We start from the raw sequence: 24,019 nt of genomic DNA, 5'->3' as shown, positions 1-24,019 counted from the left end.
GGTAGGTTTATTCCTAGGTATTTTATTCTTTTTGTTGCAATGGTAAATGGGAGTGTTTCCTTAATTTCTCTTTCAAATTTTTCATCATTAGTGTATAGGAATGCAAGAGATTTCTTCTGTGCATTAATTTTGTATCCTGCAACTTTACCAAAATCATTGATTAGTTCTAGTAGTTTTCTGGTGGCATCTTTAGGATTCTCTATGTATAGTATCATGTCATCTGCAAACAGTGACAGTTTTACATCTTCTTTTCCAATTTGTATTCCTTTTATTTCTTTTTCTTCTCTGATTACTGTGGCTAGGACTTCCAAAACTATGTTGAATAATAGTGGTGAGAGTGGACATCCTTGTCTTGTTCCTGATCTTAGAGGAAATGTTTTCAGTTTTTCACCACTGAGAATGATGTTTGCCATGGGTTTGTCGTATGTGGCCTTTATTATGTTGAGGTAAGTTCTCTCGATGCCCACTTTCCAGAGAGTTTTTATCATAAATGGGTGTTGAATTTTGTCAAAAGCTTTTTCTGCATCTATTGAGATGATCATATTTTTATTCTTCAATTTGTTAATATGGTGTATCAGATGGATTGATTTGCATATATTGAAGAATCCTTGCATCCCTGGGATAAATCCCACTTGGTCATGGTGTCTGATCCTTTTAATGTGTTGTTGGATTCTGTTTGCTAGTATTTTGTTGAGGAATTTTGCATCTATCTATATTCATCAGTGATATTGATCTGTAATTTTCTTTTGTTGTAGTATCTTTGTCTGGTTTTGGTATCAGGGTGATGGTGGCCTCATAGAATGAGTTTGGGAGTGTTCCTTCCTCTGCAATTTTTTGGAAGAGTTTGAGAAGGATGGGTGTTAGCTCTTCTCTAAATTTTGATAGAATTCACCTGTGAAGCCATCTGGTCCTGGACTTTTGTTTGTTGGAAGATTTTTAATCACAGTTTCAATTTCATTACTTGTGACTGGTCTGTTCATATTTTCTATTTCTTCCTGGTTCAGTCTTGGAATGTTATACCTTTCTAAGAATTTGTCCATTGCTTCCAGGTTGTCCATTTTATTGGCATAGAGTTGCTTGTAGTAGTCTCTTAGGATGCTTTGTATTTCTGTGGTGTCTGTTGTAACTTCTCCTTTTCTGTCTCTAATTTTATCGATTTAAGTCCTCTCCCTCTTTTTCTTGATGAGTCTGGCTAATGGTTTATCAATTTTGTTTATCTTCTCAAAGAACCAGCTTTTAGTTTTATTGATCTTTGCTATTGTTTTCTTTGCTTCTATTTCATTTATTTCTGCTCTGGTCTTTATGATTTCTTTCCTTCTGCTAACTTTGAGTTTTGTTTGTTCTTCTTTCTCTAGTTCCTTTAGGTGTAAGGTTAGATTGTTTATTTGAGATTTTTCTTGTTTCTTGAGGTAGGCTTGTATAGCTATAAACTTCCCTCTTAGAACTGCTTTTGCTGCATCCCATAGGTTTTGGATCGTCGTGTTTTCATTGTCATTTGTCTCTAGGTATTTTTTGATTTCCTCTTTGATTTCTTCAGTGATCTCTTGGTTATTTAGTAACGTATTGTTTAGCCTCCATGTATTTGTGTTTTTTACGTTTTTTTTCCTGTAATTGATTTCTCATCTCATAGCGTTGTGGTCAGAAAAGATGCTTGATATGATTTCAATTTTCTTAAATTTACTGAGGCTTGATTTGTGACCCAAGATGTGATCTATCCTGGAGAATGTTCCGTGCGCACTTGAGAAGAAAGTGTAATCTGCTGTTTTTGGATGGAATGTCCTATAAATATCAATTAAATCTATCTGGTCTATTGTGTCATTTAAAGCTTGCGTTTCCATATTAATTTTCTGTTTGGATGATCCGTCCATTGGTGTAAATGAGGTATTAATGTCCCCCACTATTATTGTGTTGCTGTTGATTTCCTCTTTTATAGCTGTTAGCAGTTGCCTTATGTATTGAGGTGCTCCTATGTTGGGTGCATATATATTTATAATTGTTATATCTTCTTCTTGGATTGATCCCTTGAACATTATGTAGTGTCCTTCCTTGTCTCTTGTAACATTCTTTATTTTAAAGTCTATTTTATCTGATATGAGTATTGCTACTCCAGCTATGATTTCCATTTGCATGGAATATCTTTTTCCATCCCCTCACTTTCAGTCTGTATGTGTCCCTAGGTCTGAAGTGGGTCTCTTGTAGACAGCATATATATGGGTCTTGCTTTTGTATCCATTCAGCAAGCCTGTGTGTTTTGGTTGGAGCATTTAATCCATTCATGTTTAAGGTAATTATTGATAGGTATTTTCCTATTACCATTTTCTTAATTGTTTTGGGTTTGTTTTTGTAGGTCCTTTTCTTCTCTTGTGTTTCCCACTTAGAGAAGTTCCTTTAGCATTTGTTGTAGAGCTGGTTTGGTGGTGCTGAATTCTCTTATCTTTTGCTTGTCTGTAAAGCTTTTGATTTCTCCATCGAATCTGAATGAGATCCTTGCCAGGTAGAGTAATCTTGGTTGTAGGTTCTTCCCTTTCATCACTTTAAATATATACTTTTTTCCTATATTTTTTGGTTGCATGACTTTTGATCACCTCTTCATCCAATACACCTTTTGTAGTACAATTTCTATAGAGAGAATAGAAAAACAACTCGGTTTTCTTCTGAGAGTTTGAAAAGTCTTTTTCAGCTTCACAACTCACCACCACTGGTTAATGTCATGTAAATTTTCTGGATTGTTATAAAATTTGGGAAAACCTCTCTCATTTCTTTTATACGTAAGCTGTAAGATTTTACGATGTGTCGAGTTTTTTAAGTAATAACTAATCTTAAATAAGCTTTAGATTTACCACTTCAGAAATGTTTCCACAAGTCATTCCTACACTCATACAGCCAGCAATAACTTAACTATATGCAGAAGTGATAGCAAACCACATAAGTATATCCCACTAACTCCAAATAAATGTATATGCAATTCAGTTTCTCTTTGGTTTGATCCCCAAAAGAATAGCTCTGATAAAGACAGAACTCTCCCTAGAAAACAAAGCAAGGTAGGGAATTCCCTGGTGGTCCAGTGGTTAGGACTCCACGCTTTCACGGCCGAGGGCCCAGGTTCAATCCCTGGTCAGGGAACTAAGATCCCACAAGCCGCGCAGTGCAGCCAAAAAAAAGAGAAGCAAGCAAAGCAAGGCAGAAAATATGGAAAGGCAGAAGTGTTTTCTGGGTGGGAAGAAGGTAGAAAACACTCATTCTTAATATACCTTGTATCATTCAAAGTTAATAAAAGTATTCCCATGTACGTTTGAAACTATTCTAATGTTGTGAATTCCATGGTAGAATTTCGAACACCACACCCCAGAAGAATGAAGCCTCAGAGGAAAGCTGGTGGACCTAACCTAAGGTAGGAGAGGTTTCACCCCCATTGAACTTCAAACCTATGCTGTGGCAAAAGACTTTCTAAAGGAAGACAGCAAGGGAATTCCCTGGAGGTCCAATGGTTTGGACTCTGCGCTTCCACTGCAGGGGGCACAGGTTCAATCCCTGGTCGGGGAATTAAGATCCCACGAGCTTCACAGCGTGGCCCAAAAAAATAAAGAAGAAGAAGAAGAAGAAGACAGCAAAGACCAAAATCCTAAAGGAAAAGATGAACAGATTTAACTGTATTAAACTTTAAAACATCTGTGTGGTTAAAGCAAACAACATCAAACAAAAAAACTAGAAGAAAAAGTACCTGTTATTCATATTACAAAGGCTTAATAGCCCCAGTACAGAAACCCATTAAAAATGTTAACACATGAGGAATCTAACAGGAGAACCATCAAAAGAACATGAACAGGTCATTCACAGAGGAAGAAATACAAAAGGCAAAAGTTGAAAGAACTGGCAAGGATTTAGGGAAACTAAGCCCTCTCACCCTGCTATCAGGAATGGAAATTAGTTCACCTTTATATGGGGCAATTTGACAATATAAAAATAACACTAACATTTATAAAGAGCTTACTATTTGCCAAGTACTCTGTGAAGTGCTTTATACTGATTGAGCTATTCAATCCCCACTCAACTTGTATGGATATTCAATGTGCATCATGTGTAATAATGAAAAACTCGAGATTCCTCAGACACCCAACAATAGGGTTTGGTTAAATAGAACATGGAATCTCTATACAATAGGATTGAAATGATTTATATTTACCAACATGGAAAACCCTGTAAAATGTAGTAAGTTTTTTAAAAGGTGACAAAAGAGAATGTACAATATACCTGTTAAGTAACAAAATTCAACTAAGTTGTTTTTTAAAGATTTATTTATTATTTATTTATTTATGGCTGTGTCAGGTCTTAGTTGCGGCACGCAGGATCTTTGTTGAGGCATGCAGGATCCTTTGTTGCAGCGCACAGGGTCTTCGTTGTGGTGCGTGGGCTTCTCTCTAGTTGTGGCATGCCGGTGTTCTCTTCTCTAGTTGTGGTGCACAGGCTCCAGGGCACGTGGGCTCTGTAGTTTGCAGCACGTGGGCTCTAGTTGAGGCACGTGAGCTCAGTAGTTGTGGCGTGCGGGCTTAGTTGCCCCTCGGCATGTGGGATCTTAGTTCCCTGACCAGGGATCGAACCCATGTCCTCTGCATTGCAAGGTGGATTCTTTACCACTGGACCACCAGGGAAGTTCCTCAACTGAGTAAGCTTTAAAGATCTTATTGGCTTTATTCAACAATTCATGAATTGGGCAGCATCCCATCTAGCAAATAGAAAGGAGCTCTGAAGAGCAGTACAAAATAGAAGACTTTTACAAGCAGAAGGCGGAGGGACAAGGAAATTACTAAAAACGAGTGGATTGTTTCAAGCAAGGTCACCTTCCTTTGGGGGACAGCAGGGGTCTATCAGGTGGATTACCTCACTACGGCTGACCAGACAATTCCAGACTGACTGGAATTACATTCCTGGGAGAGGCTGAAACTGCAATTAGGTTAGGTATTAAGTCTCAGTTTGGTGATGTGGGCTTAGCACAAGTGACTCCATTTGGGGCCTATTGTCTCTTTTTTAACAATTCCCCCCTTCTGATCAGACTCTCAGCTTAACTGGGAGATGTGATCAAAATTTAAGGCATTAGTGGCACTTCCAGCTACCACTCTGAAGTTCCCACAGTTTTTGCTGATCCTCTGTGTAGTATTCACAGGTCATGACTTTTTTTGCTGAACCTCTGTGGCATTCAAAGGTCATGACTTCAGGTTCACAATTTTTTAGCTGGTCGTTCTCTTTGTTCTTTCCTGACATTCCAGTCTTAGAACATTTGCTTGGTGGTGAGCAGCTGCAACCATGCATTTAAAGCTTTTGAGAGAACACAGCACACCAGGGAGACTACTATGGCTGTGGTAAGCAGGATAATTCCCAAAGTCTGGAGTGCACTTTGGAGTCATGGTCCCCAAGACCCAAACCAATCAAAATCAACTACATCAAAGAAACAACCCGTTGAAGGAGTTACTTTCTTAAGCCAGTGGCATATTCAGTGATCTTATACAGCTGAGTTTCAACTGCAGAAGTGCTAATCCAGGTGCAGCAAATGGTGCTGGCCACAGCAGAAACAACTCCTTGCTCAGCTAAAAGATAATCAAGGGTTATCTTTTTATCAAGAGCAATCTTGATCAGAGACTGTAAGGATTTTTGTTGGGCAGCTATGGCTTTTGCAGTAGATTCTGTAGTATTTTCGAGAGTTAAGGAGAGGTTCCTGATCATAGCCTTACTTGTATTCACTCCTAACCAGGGAAGTAGGGACCTGCCAAAGGAAGTGAATCCTGAATCATGAACACCTCCTGGGAGGTCTTTTCTAACTGGACGATGTAAATTCAGGGGAGTTGACCAATGAGGTGTCTCAGTTTGATTGTGGACAGCTAGGGGCACAGTTAGATAACCTAAGGGGCATTGATTGCTCAGTTATGCACCAGCCATCTAGGCATTCATAGGCTCAAGGAGAATGACAAACACCACAGACAAAGATAAATCCTGTCAGGGCACAAACCATTCCCACCAAGGTGGTATTGTTAATGGATTGTTGCATTTGTCCATTCAAGCCAGGGGTCAGTTAGGTTTTCAGCACAATTGGAAAGTAAACCTCCGAGCCTGAAATGAAAAGTTGTTCTAAATTCCTTGCAAAGATGAGTGCTGCTGGTGAGAGCTTTTCATGATTGGGGGAAGATCTGATTTAGATAATCATAAGAGCGTGGGGGTGCATATGTACTATGATTTACACAGGTATTTGTGTCTAATTGGGCAAGTACAGTTATAATTGAAGAAAAGTCAAAGAAGGCACAGGATGTTCTGGCCATGAAAGTCAGACTCTAAGTGACTCCTGGTGGCGGTGGGGGGGGGGATGTCAATTGGGAATAGAAGAGAAATTGGTCAGAGGGAGGACCAGGGGGTCTCTGGCATCAAAGACAGGCATTTTTGATGACAAATCCAGCCGTCTGAAAGGTTAACTCTATTAGCAATGGCCTGGAAGAGTAAAGGAAAGAAAGAGAAGGAGAGAGAGTTTCATGTTTAGCTAAAGTATGAAGTCTTGATCTGGCATCTTGGCAGTCTCCATCAATGTTAGCTACTTCTCTTCCTCTGATTGGGAGTCTCCAGTGTCTACACAGGACCAGTTGTCAGGTGCAGCCTTCTTTAGCTGTGAGATGTGTACCCAAGGTTCAAGTCCCTGAAGTTTGGCTGCCATCTGGATAAATGAGGAAGACCTGGTATAGTCCCTTCCAAGAAAATTTAACAGCAGCCTTTATTCTTAGTGATTCCAAATCAGAAGGGTGGCAGAAAATTGGAAACATTAGTTTGGAGAGTTATAGCCAGATATTTGAGGAAACTAAAAGAATTGAGGATCCAGTCCAGTTTACAGGTATATAACAAAACTTCAAAGACAGTTAACAGGACTAAAATCTAGTATCTACAAAGGTGCAAACATAATTTTTCTCTCTACAATCACCCCCATTATTTTTACCAAGATAATCACAGTAAAACTAATTTGTTTGCATTAAAACTGGCTTTGTTATTTACATAAGTGCAGCAAGAATAGTGATTGACCATATAAGTTCTTTTTAAGACAGCTTTGCTGGAACTTTTCATAAGAAATCTCAGCTTGAACTCTTAAAAGCCTCTGAGGACAGGAAGCCTAGCCAAGATTTTGCCTATAGTTGTGTAAATTCCTCTCTTCTTCAGATCCCCAAAATATCCTGAGCTTTCTGAGCCTGCCAGGAAGTGACCTTCCTTACTTACCTGGTAAGGCTGCCGGGAATCCAGTAAGCAAAGTACCAGGTCGATGTTTCTGAGAGGCTTTATTGGCTCCATGAAGTCAACCTTAGTACCTTAAAGCTGTCTGGTCATATCTGAGTCTATGCATGTCTCTCTCAAATATGACTTTCCTGTCAAAGCCTTGGTATTGTAATATAGCCAATGTTTCTAATTGTGTTCTGTTACAAGGAGAACAAACAGATCCTTATTGAACTTATTCAAATAACTAACTATATTGCCATGAAAAGAATACTCAAGAGTTTCTAAATTATGGAGGGATTGGGTAGGGAGAAAAAGTACATGTTTCATCTTTGCTTACAAAGGTATACTTTACCAAATTGCTGCATGTCATAGCTAGCTTAAGAGGAAAGGTTTCCTTAAATATGGAAAAACAAAACATTAAGGAACCAGCAATGTTTCAACCAAAAAGTCATTAAAAATTATAATCATCCTCCTCAGTTCATTCAGACCCATGTAATTAATACTTGTTCTGCTTGAATCCAATTTTTCCATTAGCTCTGGAAATTCTCACTGAGTTCAGCTTTATGATCTTAAAGTTATCAGAAACCTGTACTTGTCAAAGTTCTTTCCGTGAATCTCCTTGAAGATGGAAGTACTTTGCAGGAACATTTTTACAAAAGTATCAGAGTAAAACAGTAACTGTCTGTAAAAAGACTTAAAAAATGCTCATTGTTAAAGATCTGATTAGAATTAATTACAATGGAATTGATGAGGAAATTTGGTTATTTCTGTGACATACAACATTTTAAGATAATAACTGGAATTATTACTGATAACATACCAGGACACTTCAAATTCCCAGGAATTTCATACAATTTCTGGAACACATATATCTATACAAATACAACATAAAGAAGGCTTAGTACTACTTATTTGACAATGCTTCCCATGTAATTTAGCATATCAAATATGCCTAATAAGTTTAACATCTCTCTTTTTCTAAGGAGAGTAATTCTTTTGTGATTTTCCAGGGGCTTCTGGAAAAATCTCAAAGTTACTTCCAGGTCAAAAAGACTTCATTTAGAATTTGATTTTTTTTTTGGTGGTGGGGGGGCAGTTTTCAAAAATATCAAAAGGCTTTAAAAACATTTGGTCAAATAGGATCATAGGTCACTGAAACAATACTTAATTATCTATTTAGCCATAGTGACAATTAGACTTCACAGGCAAATACAGAAAGTTAAATACTTGTAAACAAACAAACAAACAAAATATCTTAGCTCTTTTAATAGAGAAGACTCAATTTTCTTAAGTAATCAGAGACTTGATAAAGACAATGTGAGGGGCTTCCCTGGTGGCGCAGTGGTTGAGAGTCTGCCTGCCAGTGCAGGGGACACGGGTTCGAGCCCTGGTCTGGGAAGATCCCACATGCCGCGGAGCAACTGGGCCCGTGAGCCACAATTACTGAGCCTGCGCGTCTGGAGCTTGTGCTCCGCAGCAAGAGAGGCCGCGATAGTGAGAGGCCCGCGCACCGCGATGAAGAGTGGCCCCCGCTTGCCACAACTAGAGAAAGCCCTCGCACAGAAACGAAAACCCAACACAGCCATAAATAAACAAATAAATAAATTTTTAAAAAAAAAGACAATGTGAAATAGGAAATTATTTTGATAAGACACAAAATCTTTGTCTTCTAGGCAAGTTACTTAAAAGATAAAGAAAAACCATTTGCAATCTCTTACAAGAGCAGATCAATAGTGCACAAAATCTTTGTCCTTTTAACAGAGAGAAAACCAAATTCTAATATTGCACCAGCTACTTTTGATATTAAAACTCATTTTTCACTCAAATAAATTCATTTTAATCTTAACCAGCTTGACCATGCATAAAATTATTTCCCAAGATTCTTTTCCCATAAACTTTTTACAACTTTCTTTTTTTACTTTCAGATTTTGTCCTATGTTTTCCCTCTTTTCCATTCTGAAATAACCAGCCTTAGGACAAAACTACTTTCCTTTCCCTCAACAAAAATGCATTTCCATTCCTCATACCTTCTTTTACTGAAAACATACATCCTACTTTCCTTGCATACGGAAACTTTCCCTTATTATTTCTAGTAGTTTTAATTACATATAACTTTCAACCCTTAAAAACTTTAATTTCTAGCGAAAATAAATAAGTAAACAATTGTGAACTATTTTATACATTAGCATTTTGTGGCAAATTTATAAACATTTTATATTTTCTAGAAACATATGCTTTTTCATAGTGATTTTTTTTTCAGTGTGGCACAAAACATGTTTACTAATAAACCCAAATATCTTTAGCTGCTCTGTAAAACAAAACCAAAAGTGGATAAACCTACATTCAGTAATTAGTGTTTCAGTATTTCATCTTATTTGGAAATTATCTAGATATTTAATGACTATCATTTAATTTAACTTAGCAAAACTTTAAGGTTTCAGGTTACCAAAAAGATTTGGGGAAACTGCTTAAGTATATATACTGTAAAATATAATTATTGCTAAAAAGTTCACCTAAAAACTCTTACCTCACTTACATCTATTTAATTCACTTGTTTTCAACAATTATGCTTAGATTACTTCATCATACCAAGTTATGTCTCTTACTGACAAGTTTTATAACAGAGGTAACATGAACTTATTTGACTAATAAACCTAGGTAGAATAAAAGTTGTATGTCTGCATTATAGTCAATGTTGATAACTCTAAAGACATGTCTATTTTAATTAAACCAACAGATTTAAATTAGCTTTAATACCAAATATTTTCCTAGATCACACGAACCTGAAAAGCATTTGGGTTAGTTTCTATTATATTTTTTGAGAATTTTATAAATACTTAATTCATATAGGCATTCATTTTCTTTAAGCCAATTAAACAGAACTCTTTTACAAATTAATTTTGGCAATACCATCTGGAGGTAAAAAAAAAATACCACACATCTACAACATATATAGAGAGACACACATAAACATACAGATGCAAACTTTATAGTTGAGACTTTATAGTTCTTGCCCTAAAATTTTAACCATGAGACAGATATGATAATATAAAACTCACTAGCTTATAAAAGAACAGTTGAAATAAGTATACCTGCTCCAATGGCTATGGCTAAAGCTTCTTCTAATAATATTTGTGGAGAAGACACTGAAGATTTGTATTTGTCTTTAACAAGTAACCTTATAGAAGCTGTGGACCAGATTTGGGGCAAGAGAGCTTTTATAGCAGTTTGTATTTTTTAAAAGCCTTCCCCCTACTTTTTTCTTTCATTCTCAGGAATTGGCGATGGTCTAGATAAGAGTTCCCAGAGAAAGACTAGGTAAAACATTTACTTCTCAAAGGCTCAGGGAAAGAATGCAAGTTCCTCCAAGAAGGACTTTTGTTCTTTAAAGACCAGAATTTTTACAATACTTACAAGCTTTCTGAGATAAGTAGGGGAGGTTTTGGGATAGGTAAAAAGGATAGGTGGACTTTGCATTTTTTCTGGAGCCACATTTCTGGTTTTGCAAAGATCTGTAAGATAAGGACAGTTGCTTTTAATTTCTCAAGAAATTGGGTTGCAACTTAAATGGCATCATAGGTTGTTCCACTCATCCAACCACATTATCTTCAATTTGCTTTTCTGTATCAGGGAGAAGATTCCCAACTAAGATGAAAACCAAAATATTTCTATGTTCTGGATTTAGAAATATTTGTCTTTGGAATGTTTTAGTAAATCCTTCCACAAAGGCTTCAGAAGGTTTTTCTTTCCCTCTGGTTGTATAGTTTTCATTTTAGCTTTGGGGAGAAGGTCTTTAAAAAAGTTCCCAATAGGCTTTGAATATCAGCTTCAATTTGGCCAACTTCTGACCGCAGAGCTACTTAAAAAAAAAAAATCCTTTCAAATATCTTGTCAGGTTTCATCCGGGAAAAACAGTAAATATTTCTGGCAGTACTGAACAATTCCTTGGACTAAAGAGGCGCCCCCAAAGAGGGTGCAAACGGTATTTTATTTTCCTTTCTCTACAGGATACAACAGACAGAGATCTGGGAGAGCCAACTCTAGCAAGAATTATTACCCTTAGCCAACTTCTGCCAGTTTTCCCAGGATCCCATCTGCAGGCTCTGAGTGGGGTTTAAAGTAGAGAGTGTAAGCTCTGGTATCTACCAGAATTTGGTAAAGTTTTTAATTGATTTTAACTTTAGCTTCCCCTTGGCTGCTTTAGGGAATAAAGTAGCAGTTTACTAGAAAAATCCCTCAGAGTCTCATCAACTCTGGAGGGGCCCATATAGGGCCCCTCCTTAGAAGGTAGATACGGGGGCATTCAAGCTGATGTTGAAGAATTTGCATAGGACCTTTGAGGACGATCTCTTTTCCAGTATCCCAGTTGATTACAATAGATATCAATCTCTAGGACAGCATTTTGATGATGGACCCCTAGGAGGGTGTAATTCGGGAGGCCTTGGTGTTGTTTTAGATACCTTTTGTGTCTTTGATTTTCCATTAGCCTTTTACAACAAAATTTTCACTGAAGCTATTTTGGAATCTAGAAGCCTTTTGGAAGCTTCTACATACCAATTAAAATAGGTATCCCATTCTGTTTGTTTGATTTGGGAACCTTTGCTTTTTAGTGAACCTCTTAACTGAACGATCTTATCTAGTTGGAACATTCCCCATAATGGCCATTGTAATTCTAGGATTTTTTTAGTAAGATTCTGCCAGTTTTGTAGATATTTATAGCTTCCGGGACCATAGTTCTTAGACATAAAATAAGCAGGTGTGCCAAAAGGTGGTGCATTCAACTCTTTGGAATTTAAGGATCCCATTTCTTTTAGCTAAGCCTTTTTGGTCTCTCGGAGCCAAACTACAGTAGTCCCTCCTTAATCACAGGGGATACATTCCAAGAAAGACCCCTAGTGGATGCCTGAAACTAAGGATAGTACCAAACCCTATATATATTTTTTCCTATACGTACATACATACATATTGTAAAGTTTAATTTATAAATTAGGCACAGTAAGAGAGTTACAATAATAACTAATAACAAAATAGAACAATTATAACAATATACTGTAATAAAAATTATGTGAATGTGGTCTCTGTCACAAAATATTTTATTGTACTATACTCATCCTTCTTGTGATGATGTGAAATGATAAATGCCTATGTGATGACATGAAGTGAGGTGAATGACATAGGCATTGTGATGTAGCGTTAGGCTACTATTGACTTTCTTATGATATGTCAGAAGGATCATCTGCTTTGGGTGATCCTAGATCATCGAGCCATGATGATGTAGATGGCTGGATGTCAGGAGCGGACAATGTCACTGGTTGGGGATCCTGGGCAGGATGGAGCTGGAGGGCTCAAGGTTTCATCAAGCTACTCAGAATGGTGTGCAATTTAAAATGTATGAATTGTTTAATTCTAGAATTTTCCATTTAATATTTTCAGACCACAGTTGACTAGGGGTAACAGAAACTATGGAAGGTGAAACTGCAGATATGGGGGGACTACTGTAATACCTAAGAGGGTTGTGCTGCTGCATTGGGGATTGTGTGATGTTTTACAGCATACCTCATTGCATGGAAATTTTCTTGAGGTTGGTGATCAACTTATCCTAACACAGGAATCCTAGAGTTAGGTGGTGAGTGCTCCATCAGTTTTTAAGTGCTCGACCCATGCCCACCAATTTTGCGACTTTTGGCTTCCAAGAATCCCATTAGCAATAGCCCTTATCTACACAAAACAAGACAAACAAACATGTGCACCTTAACACACCAGCAGCAACCAAAAGATGTTACTGTGGCCTGGACAAGAGAAGGCCCTGTACACACCACCAGCAATTCCCAATGTGGAACCTGGGACTCGGGAAAGGACTGAACCAGCAGACCCAACAAGTGGGGACTACAGACTGGGATTCTAAACAAATGGGGAACTATTGACAGAATCGCCAGCAGTTCCCAACGTTGAATCTGGGGACTGAACTAAGGGCTGGGGTTTTCCAGTCAAATAGGGGATTGTGGTCTAACTACCAGAAGGTCCCAACGTGGAACTGCAGAAAGCCAATTAGATTGGAAGCTCAAGGCAAAGAGAGTGGAGCTCAGAACCAAGAGGAACTTACCCACGGCCCCTGGAAATGGCGAGAAAGAGAACTCAAGGGGTTCACAAGGTATCACTCCTGTGTTTCTCATTGTCCCTGAAGCCATCAGAAGTCTCCTTCAGTCCCACTGCTGCCACCGAATCTGTTAAATAACAAAGTTCAACTGAGTAAATTTTAAACATCTTATTGGCTTTATTAAACAATTCATGAATTGGGCAGCATACCATCTACCAAATAGGAAAAAGCTCTGAGGAGCTGTACAAAATGGAAGACTTTTACAGGTAGAAGGAGGCAGAACAAGGAAGTTATTCTAGCAAAGAGCTGGTTGTTTCAAGCAAGGTTACCTTCCTCTGGGGGACAGCAGGGGTCCATCAAGGAGATTACCTCTTTAGTGCTAACCAGGAAATTCCAGACTGACTGGTTAAGATTACATTCCTAGGAGAGGCTGAAACTGTAATTAGGTTTCGTACATATTAAGTCTCCATTTGGTGACATAGGCTTAGCACAAGTGACTCCATTTTGGGCCTTATCTCCTTTTTTTTTTAATAAATTTATTAATTTATTTGTTTATTTTTGGCTGCGTTGGGTCTTCGTTGCTGCGCACGGGCTTTCTCTGGTTGCGGCGAGCGGGGGCTACTCTTCGTTGTGGTGCGCGGGTTTCTCATTGTGGTGGCTTCTCTTGTTATGGAGCACAGGCTCTAGGAGCACAGGCTTCAGTAGTTGTGGCACGTGGGCTCAGTAGTTGTGGCTCGTGGGCTCTAGAGCGCAGGCTCAGTAGTTGTGGCGCACGGGCTTAGTTGTTCCGCGGCATATGGGATCTTCCTGGACCAGGGCTCAAACCCATGTCTCCTGCATTGGCAGGCGGATTCTTAACCACTGCGCCACCAGGGAAGCCCCCTTATCTCCTTTTTAACATACAATTTCCATAGTATAAAAAACTGTATGAATATGTGTCTATATATGTATATGTATACAGAAACATCTCTTAGATATATACACCAAAATAACAAGGGTTGTTTCTACGTGGTGGGAGTTTTAGATGATCTTGATTTTCTGCTTTATACCTTTCTATTATGTCTTCTAAATTTTTGTTATCACTATTCCTGCTGCCCAGGAGTAAGGTCAGCTTGATGGGCATACAACCTGTGCTATCACACAGGGTCCCATGCTTAGAAGAGCCCATGTTTGGTTTAATATTCTGCTGTCACTATTTTGAAATTCTGAGTAATTCATGAACAAGGGGACCCACATTTTCATTTTGCACTGAGCCCTACAAATTACATTGCTGGTCCTGTCAGGAGTATAGCTTGCCTCTTCAGCTCTCATCCGGAAATGTGTCGTTCTACAAACACCACGTGAGAACTTGCTACTCTCATTTTTGTTCCTTCAAGTAGAAGGGTAACACCTCTCAACAAGGAGGCTTTTGACCTATTTTTTCCACTGTCAGCAAGACTATCAATCCTCTCCCTGAAGGGAAGGGAAAGCCTCTGAGGGCAGATTATTTTTTCTTCCCTACTAGATTTTAGTTTTACACTCTCTCCCAGCCCCTGACAGGATGGATTGCAGGTGTCCATAATAGAGTACCTACCTTCCAACATGCCAATTCTAGGAAGAGAAAAATCTGTTCTCCTGTGATCCACAATTAATCCCAGCCACTACTCTAGCATCAAATGCATATGTGTACATTTACATATGTGAATTATTGTTAAGTCATTCTATAATGAGCCTTCATGCCTAGAGCCTTGCCAAGCAAGGTTTTCATAATATCCCTAAGTAGTTTAGCAACAACTCAGAGCAACAACTAAAGCCAATCTTCATAGCTACCAGTGAATATACCCACGCCCATATTCATGAGATTTCCTTATAGTTTATTCCCATCACCTAAGCTTTTTATTGTCAGGAAGTTTCATGTAATTCTCCACTTGGAGATTTCACTGTGCATTCCTTCCTTTGGATCTTTTATAAAAATTTTTTTTAAACTAGCCCCCCCACCAATCCCTAAGAAATCATATTTTCAAAATGTCAAAATAATGTCCTTAACCTCCTTTAACTCTATGTCTGTTTCTTATTTCTAAGGTGATATCTACTCAGAGGAAGGAGGGTCACGGTCCTATAGTGACTCAACTCCCTTAAAAACAGTGGTCGTGGGAATTCCCTGGTGGTCCAGTGGTTAGGACTCTGTGCTTTCACTACTGTGGGCCGGGGTTCAATCCCTGGTTGGGGAACTAAGATCCTGCAAGCGTGGCATGGCCCCAAAACAAACAAACAAAAAGCTAAAAAAAAACCAAACAAACCCAAAACAGTGGTCGTAAGATCTTGTCAAAAACTTTTGGAGGTCAATTCATATTATATCCATCAAATGTCTTATCTGCATGCTGTTTAATCCTTCAAATAAATCCACTTAGCTAGATAAGAATTATAGAAATCACCACATTTCCTCTAAGGAGTTCTTTTGGTTCAAATATCCTCTACTAGCTTTACTGACATGACATCAAACTCCCCAGTTTTTGAGTGACCTCCATTGTCCCATAACTGTCACATAAACAAAAAACTTTTAATTATGGATGTTTTCAAACACACACAAAAGTATAGAAAATGGTGCAATGAAGTTCCAGGTAGCTACTACTCAGCTTCAGCAATTACATTTGCCTATCTCAATCATCACTTTTTAATTTTGTTTCTCAATTTAGAGGAAATTTTGAGCATTAGATTCTAACTAGGAATACAGCCAAATTCATATTCTCACTTGAAATAAAGCTGTCACCCAAGTAGCAGTTATCTAGTTAAAATCAAAGAGCATCCCCATTCCCAGATTTTCCATCTCTAACCAACCTGCTTTCTAACTCCCTCTCCTCCCGCCCCTGAGCTGCAACTGGCACTTGTCCCAGCTAACTGGTCTAATCCTTTCAACTACTTAAATGTAGGACAGGAGGACTTTGAGAATAGATTTGTTTAGCATACCACAGAAGAGGCAAAATTGCCCTCTGACCACTGCATCCCAGGGCAATTCCATTTCAATTCTTTAACTTCTGTAGAAGTGAACAAATAACAGCATTGGAATAAAGCTTATTTTTCAGAACTTTTGTTCAAAGCTCAGTGTAAAAGCATGCCCACGTCTATCCATGTGAAAGTGGATATTACACAAAGTAGGCAAGAAGAGCCAGGCTCAGAGGGAATAAGATGGAAGATTAAGTTATGGATCAAGGGAAAGGAAGCAATGTTTCTAGGCTCCCTCTGGGAGACTTTATCTCCTTTATCTTCCCAGCAACTTCAGGTATAATCTAATTCCCATTTTACATATGAGGAAACTGAGGAAATTCAAACCTCAGAAGTCCTATGGCTCAAGACACCAGTTTGTTAATGTTGCAGGAGGAACTGAATCTGACCTATTTGACTCCAGAGCCATGCCTTTCTACCTAAGTCAGGAGCACTGGAAATTGGTTGGGATCCCCAGAACAATCCCTTCTGAGGCCTGAGACTGCAAACAAATGCCACTTTGTAATAAGACTTTCTCTCTTTCTCACCAGATGGTCCCCTAAATTAGTTGAAGCCTGTGGGCCTTAAATATAAAACAGGCAGATGCATCTTGATTATAATACAGCAGTTTGGTTTTAGTTGCAAGTGTTATGCTTAAAATGCAAGAATGTGATTGATTTACAGAATTTTTTTTAAAGGATAGGGGGGTTTTTTGTGCTCGGTCAGCCCAGCTCCTGAATGCCTGGCTGCTCTCCAAAACAGACAGAACTACACCTAGGCAGGCCATCAAAAGTAAGGGTTCTATTTCTCTGGGACAGCCCTGAGCAACAGGACCTTCGCCCAATCCATACTGCTGATGCTGCTTCTATGAGACCCACCGGAGGCAGTTCTTGCTCTTCCTCCCTTAGCCAGACTAGGCAAGAGGTATTTCCTCAAGAAGTCCCCAGCTTGCTGGAAAAATATCCACCCAGCTCCTTCTTTGCCATTGGCATTTACCCTAGCCTGCCTGGATCTAGAAGATGATCCCTCTGGACTAGAGATCTTGCCTCTTCTTCTCCAATGAGTTGAGGGGACAGGAGGCAGCTTTAAAACTTGCTTCTCTTTTACTCACACTTGGTATGCCTGTTTCGTCTGTACATAAAGACTCCACTCACCTACAGCTATGAAAAACCCCACTCTAACTTTGGAACTGAGAAATCATTCTTTATTCAGACACATGCTTCCTCCACAAAGCATAGCAGCTGGGTGGATTGGAGGCAGCAGTGAGGGTGCAGGATCCAGGAGGGACGGGGAAGAAAGCAATTCTGAAAGGGAGTGAGGAGCAGTCTCAGGGAAGGGAGATGTCATCAGAGGGTTAAGCAGGCAGCAGGAAGGAAGAGGAATTCACTATTGAGGAGAAATGGAGACGGGACTAAGTACCAAGCACTATGCTAGATGCTTCACATATACCAAGTGAGGAGGGACTGGAAATGGAGAGAAATTTATGAATGCTATTAAACTAGTGCAGGCAAGAAGTAATTAGGGACTTAAGAGAGTGGTGGCAGTTTGAATGGGAAAGAGAGGATAGAAGCAGGATTCACTGTGAAGTGAGGCTCGGCCTGACTTAGCAATTGATTGGGTGTAGAGGTCAGGGAGAAGGAAGAAACCAAGAGCTTTGGTTTTCATAATAAGTGACTGGGAAGATAAGAGGAAATGATTGTCAGGAGATGGATGTAGACAAGGTTAATCAATTCAGTTTGGGGCCTATTTAAGCTTTTAAAATTTTTATGCAAATTTCAAAACATAGAGGAAAAGAGAGAGTAGGATATTGAAGTCCCATATACCCACTACCTAGCTCAACAATTATCAACTCACAGCCAATCAATACCCTTACCTATTCCTTCTCTCCCCAACGGGATTATTTTGAAGTAAATCCCGGACATCACATGATATTATCCATAAACACTTCAGTATGTATTTCTGAAAGATATTCCTAACATAGCCACATATAATTATCTCACCTAAAAAGGTAATATTAAGCCTTTAATGTCATCAAATACTTAATGTCATCAGTAATTATTCAAACTTCCTCAATCGGCCCCTTGTTTGTTTGATTTATATAGTTGATTGATTAAAATCAGGATCCACATAAGCAGACCCATTGAATGTAAGATTCTGTCTGAAACAGCCATATGGAGATATCAAGCAGGCAACTGAAATTTTGGGTCCAAAATTCAAGAGGTAGAGGCCAGAAATACAGATGTGGAAATCATCTTCCCAGAGGGAATCGTTGAAGCTATTTGAATAGATGAAGCTATTGAATAGATATTAAAGGGGAAGAATATAACAATAAAAATGGCCCAAGGATAGAACCCTGGGGAACAACTACATTTTGAAGAGAAGAAAGAGACTGAGGATGGGGACGAGGAGGGATTAGTCTGGGAAAGAAACAAGAAGCTGAAAAGTTGAAAAAGAAAACAAGATAGTGTTGTCCCTGGAACCAAGAAATGAAAGTGTTGCACAGAGGGAGGACCACACAATTTTCCTCACTCAGTGTTTTCCCTCAAAAGAGCCTTGTACTAGGACTCAGTCCCTACTCTACTGTGTGACTTTCTAGCTGTGTTACAAGTTGAGCAAGTCACCTCCCTAAGCCCAAGATTCTTCACATTTAAAAACAGATAGGGGCTTCCCTGGTGGCGCAGTGGTTGGGAGTCTGCCTGCCAATGCAGGGGACATGGGTTCCAGCCCTGGTCTGGGAAGATCCCACATGCCGCGGAGCGGCTAGGCCCGTGAGCCACAATTGCTGAGCCTGCGCGTCTGGAGCCTGTGCTCCGCAACAAGAGAGGCCGCGATAGTGAGAGGCCCGTGCACCGCGACGAGGAGCGGCCCCCGCTTGCTGCAGCTGGAGAGAGCCCTCGCACGGAAACGAAGACCCAACACAGCCAAAAATAAATAAATAAATAAATAAATTTTAAAAAAAAAACAGATAGGACCAGTCCTTCTGATTAACAGGCTGCTATGAGGATCAAATGAGAATGGAATCATGTGAAGAAGGCCTTTGTTAACTGCAAAGCACTGGACAAATAGGAGAGGCTGTTCGTTCAATACATCCTTATTGTTATTTTTTTTAATTATGTGAAAATATAACTGCTGAGTGGAGGATTTAAAGTTTTTAATATTGGGAAATCCTGAATTTGAAAGGCCATAATTCTTCAAGAGTCTCATTAGATATAATAGCTGGCTCTTAGGAGCATCTACTGTGTGCTGGACACCGTTCTAAATCCTCCACATACCTTAACTCATTTGATCCTCAAAAAAAAATCTTATGAGATAGGTACTATTATTAACCTTGTTTTACAGATGAGGAAGCTCAGGCTGAGAGAAGTGACCTAACTTGCCCTAGGTCACACAACTAGGAAAGTAGCTGAGCCAGAGCTTAAGCCAAGTCTTTCCTATGCCAGAGCCTGACTTCTTAATCACTACGCCAAACTTCCTCTTAAAAATATGCCTTGGAAAATTAGAAGATCACCACATTGCAACCCTAATGAATTATGGATCTAGGCATCAATGGCAGCTATCATCACAAAGACAACCAGACACTTCCCTGGTGGCGCAGTGGTTAAGACTCCACCTGCCAATGCAGGGGACATGGGTTCGAGCCCTGGTCGAGAAGATCCCACATGCCGCGGAGCAACTAAGCCTGTGCGCCACAACTACTGAGCCTGTGCTCTAGAGCCCATGAGCCACAACTACTGAGCCCACGTGCCACAACTACTGAAGCCTGCGCACCTAGAGCCCATGCACCACAACAAAGAGCAGCCCCTGCTCGCCGCAACTAGAAGCCCTTGCGTAGCAAGTGAAGACCCAATGCAGCCAAAAATAAACAAAACAAAATAAATAAAACATTAAAAAAAAAGACAACCAGACATAATGTTCCTGAAGGAAGCACACGCCACCACCTATGAAGTAGTTTTGCACCCCCTCCCTCCCCCCCAAAAAATTGAACCTGAATCAAACAAAGCTTTTAGATTAGGGTTATGGTTGCCAGATGAATTTCAGGATGCCCAGTTAAAACTGAATTTCAGATAAACAACAAATAATATTTTTAGTGTAAGCATGTCCCATGCAATATTTAGTATGTCCCATAAGCTAAATTTGGGACACAGTTATACTAAAAAAGTATTCATTGTTTATCTGAAATTCAATTTTAACTGGGAACTCTGTATTTCTATTTGCTAAATCTGGCAACCCTACTTTAGATCCAACTACCCATTTATAAGGAACACAAATGGCAGAGAAACACATTAAAGGAACCAGAATGAGGCTATCTGCACCAGACTGTGGGTAAATGTACAAGACAAACAACCAGACTTCTTTAACAAAGAAATGTCAAGGGGGAGAGAGAAAGAGAAAAAGAGAAACATATAGACTAAAGAGACTTAAAAGACACAAAACTCAATCACTATGTGTAGACTATTTAGATTCTGCTTCAGATTATTAAAATACCATGACACTTGTGATATTATTGGTAATTTGAACACTGTCAAGTAATTCCATTAGTATATTAAGGAATTATTCATTTTTTAGTTTTCTAGTGGTATTGTGGGGTTTTTTAAGAAGCCCTTATCTCTTATACATTTTGAAATGTTTATGGATGAAATAACATGTCCCAGAAGTGCTTCACAATAATATGGAAGGGAGGGAAGTGGAAAGAGTATAGATGTAATAAGATTGGCTTTGAATTGAGGATGTTGAAGCTTCCTTGAAAAGTACACGTGATTTCATTATACTTTTCTATTTTGGTATATGTTTGAAGTTCTCCATAATAAAAAAAGGCTTTTGAAAAAAACAATACCTAACACAGAGCCTGACCTACTGTAAACACTTAATACATATTTGTTGGCAGGCAAATGGGTTTGTTAATTTTAAAAAAGGAAAGCTTCCAGATGGTCATCAAATGGAAGAACATTTTAAAATGAGATTGCAAGCATGAATATGCCTGAAAACACAAATGAGATTCATTTAGGGACCAAACTATACTCAAATGGAAACAATAATGAATTTGCTCAGACAAGGGAATTTGTTTATTAAAGATGAACAGTTGTGAAATTCTGGGCAGAAGAGGTACATATATTATAGCTATTAATTTTGGTAAACACAGAAGACATTTTTAACCCTTCAAAAAGATGTTATGCAGAAAACAATCCACCTTAGATTTTCTTCAATATTTATTATTCCACTGAACTGTTGTAGAAAGTCATGTTAATTTCCCAAAGGCCTTTGGACAGATTTCGAAAATGTGAATGTTCAAATGCAAGTGATCGCCAATTACTAAAAATTAATGACTTCTCATGCTGAATAATGCATGCACTTGGCAGGAGGACTTTACCAAAAATGCAGTGTTGTCAGTTTTTAATGCAATCTTGCCTTATCTGCTGGGTACATGAAGGCAACCAAATTCAAAAGCAACCCTCACCCCCCCACACACAAGGAGGAGGTTAGTGTGTTTACTGAAGTGTTTAGTACAGGTGAGGTAAGCTGTTTATTTTATGCTTAATATTACACTATATGGATGCACCATAATTAATTCAACCATTCTCTTATTGATGGATATTTCCCACTATTATCAACAACAATGCATTTGACCTTATACATTTAGCCTTACATTCTGGTGCTTTAATTTCTGGGGGAGAGATGACAAGAAATGGGTTAGCTGGGCCAAAGAATATTTATAAATATTTTTAATTTTAGCAAAAACTAATTGCATGTATTTTTAAAATTAGGGCTACGATGTGGAATGGCGTTTTAAAAATGAATCACCTAACTACAAATCAACCATCTCACTAACCTCACTTCAAATGCAAAGTATGTTTAAGCTCTGCTTTAAGTAGAGAACTGGGTTCTTAGACAATCTCTCATTGACAGCACTTTTGCTGTTGAAAATTCCATGGTTTATTCTGTTTCAGAGCATCTTGTATCAGTACTTCCAGTTTGGTATTCCTTCCTGTACTAGAAGGAAGCAGCATGTTAAACTGACTCCTTGCCACTGTCTCTGAATTCTAACTGCCATTTCTGTCTTTCCTTGGTCCCTTTTCGCAAGGAGAGACTGGCTGTCTGCACTCTTTAAAAGGTATTTTTATTGGTATCTTTTCCTCTTATTCTTTTTGTCCCTCTAATTTTAAAGATCTTTTTATTTGCTGTTCTTCAAATTCAAAAATAACAAATGCTTGTTATAACCACTGAAACAATGCAATAGGAGGATGTATAAACACAAAGCTAATCATCCACACCTCGACCTCCTGATGTGATCAATATTAACAGCCTGCTGAGCAGCCTTCCACAACTCCCCTTGCTCATACAAACAGATCAAACATATGTGCACATATGTAAAATTCTGTTTGTTTTCACCAAAGTATAATCATACTATACACATTATTCTGCAACTTGTTTCACTTAACTATATATATATATATATATACATATATACACATATATTTATATATAATATGTGACAATAGACAATATATGTTATTTAAGAAAATATAGTGGAGATACTCTGCAGTCATAAGTTCTTTTCCAGTTCTAGAATTCATTTTTGTATTCCTTTGGAGAACATACCACCATGTATTTGTAATGAATTGTTTAATGTCTTTCTTCCCTGCTAGACTGAGAGCTCCTTGAAGGCAGAGGGCTAATTTTGTTCACCACTATATCTCCAGAATTTAGGGTAGTGCTGCCAGGACAGTAATTGCCTAAAATCTATTTGTGCATTGTTTCAGTGCTTCTCGAAACCTTCAGTCTACTTAAACTGGGTCATTGCCAATACTCAAATGTACGTGTCTTTAGGAACTCAGGCCTGAGTAAATCACCACTCAAAGTTATTTAGATGGAAACTGGTGACAGTACATTTAAAAAATTTGTAAGACTTTGTGCTTTTTAGCAAAAAACCCTTTCTGCCACAAAAATGAATTTTAAAGGACAGATCACATGTTTAGCGGAAAGAGAGCTCTACACTTATAATTAGAGCTGAATTCTAGTCCCACCTCTGCCATTAATTAGTGTGGCCTTTATAAAGTTCCTTATCCTTTCTGGTCCTGGTTCCTCATCTGTTGCTCTAACATTCATAAATTCCACAAATATGTACTGTCCCCTGCGTGCGGCACTAGGTTAAATGCTAGTGATACAGGGGTGAGTAATATAACAGCTAACAGTTAACGGATGCTTACTGTATGCTTGGTCTTTTGCTAATGGAGTCAAAGGCAGTATCTCATTTAATCTTTCATGATAGCACTACCGTGATACTTTCTGTACTTTACAAAGGAGGGAACTGAGGCATAGCGAGGTGAAGTAACTTTCCCAGCATACCAAAGGACGCGGTGAAGACAGGATTGGAAACCGGACAGTGGGGCTTCAGATGCCGTTCCAATAACCTTAGCGATCGTTGCCCTCATAATTCAACGACTATTGGCCTGCATTTAATCCCAGCCCAGTACTGGGTGGAGCGCCCTCTTGTCAATGGGAGGGTGCAGTGCCTCAGGTGCTTGTCAGAGAAACCATTGAGAGACCTGACACAACCTCAGTCAGGTGGAACACTCTACCTCACTCTCGCAGTTTCCACAACCGGAAAATGAAGCGGTGGGACTTATCAGCGGGTCGTACGCACGCACGCCTCTGTGGGCTTCCCATTGGGTACGGGTGAGCGTGCGGGTCACGCCAGCAGGACGCGCTTCTCTGAACTCG

The 24,019-nt window shown here is 39.0% G+C and overlaps 1 long non-coding RNA gene across 1 annotated transcript; it reads right to left on the bottom strand.

Annotated features, from left to right (window-relative positions):
• Nucleotides 1-1,162: 1,162 nt before the first annotated feature.
• Nucleotides 1,163-23,849, bottom strand: LOC309620821. The gene is made up of 3 exons (XR_014239669.1): nt 23,645-23,849; nt 13,346-13,466; nt 1,163-4,506 (listed from the first exon to the last, which is right to left on the bottom strand). It is a non-coding gene; the product is annotated as an uncharacterized lncRNA (long non-coding RNA).
• Between the last annotated feature and the right edge of the window lie 170 nt (nt 23,850-24,019).

The sequence above is a fragment of the Balaenoptera borealis genome (assembly GCF_965194805.1).
Source record: "Balaenoptera borealis genome assembly, chromosome: X".
Classification (NCBI taxonomy): domain Eukaryota; kingdom Metazoa; phylum Chordata; class Mammalia; order Artiodactyla; family Balaenopteridae; genus Balaenoptera; species Balaenoptera borealis.
The sequence above is the reverse complement of the archived record's forward strand: the minus strand, read 5'-3'. Positions and strand labels throughout refer to the sequence as shown.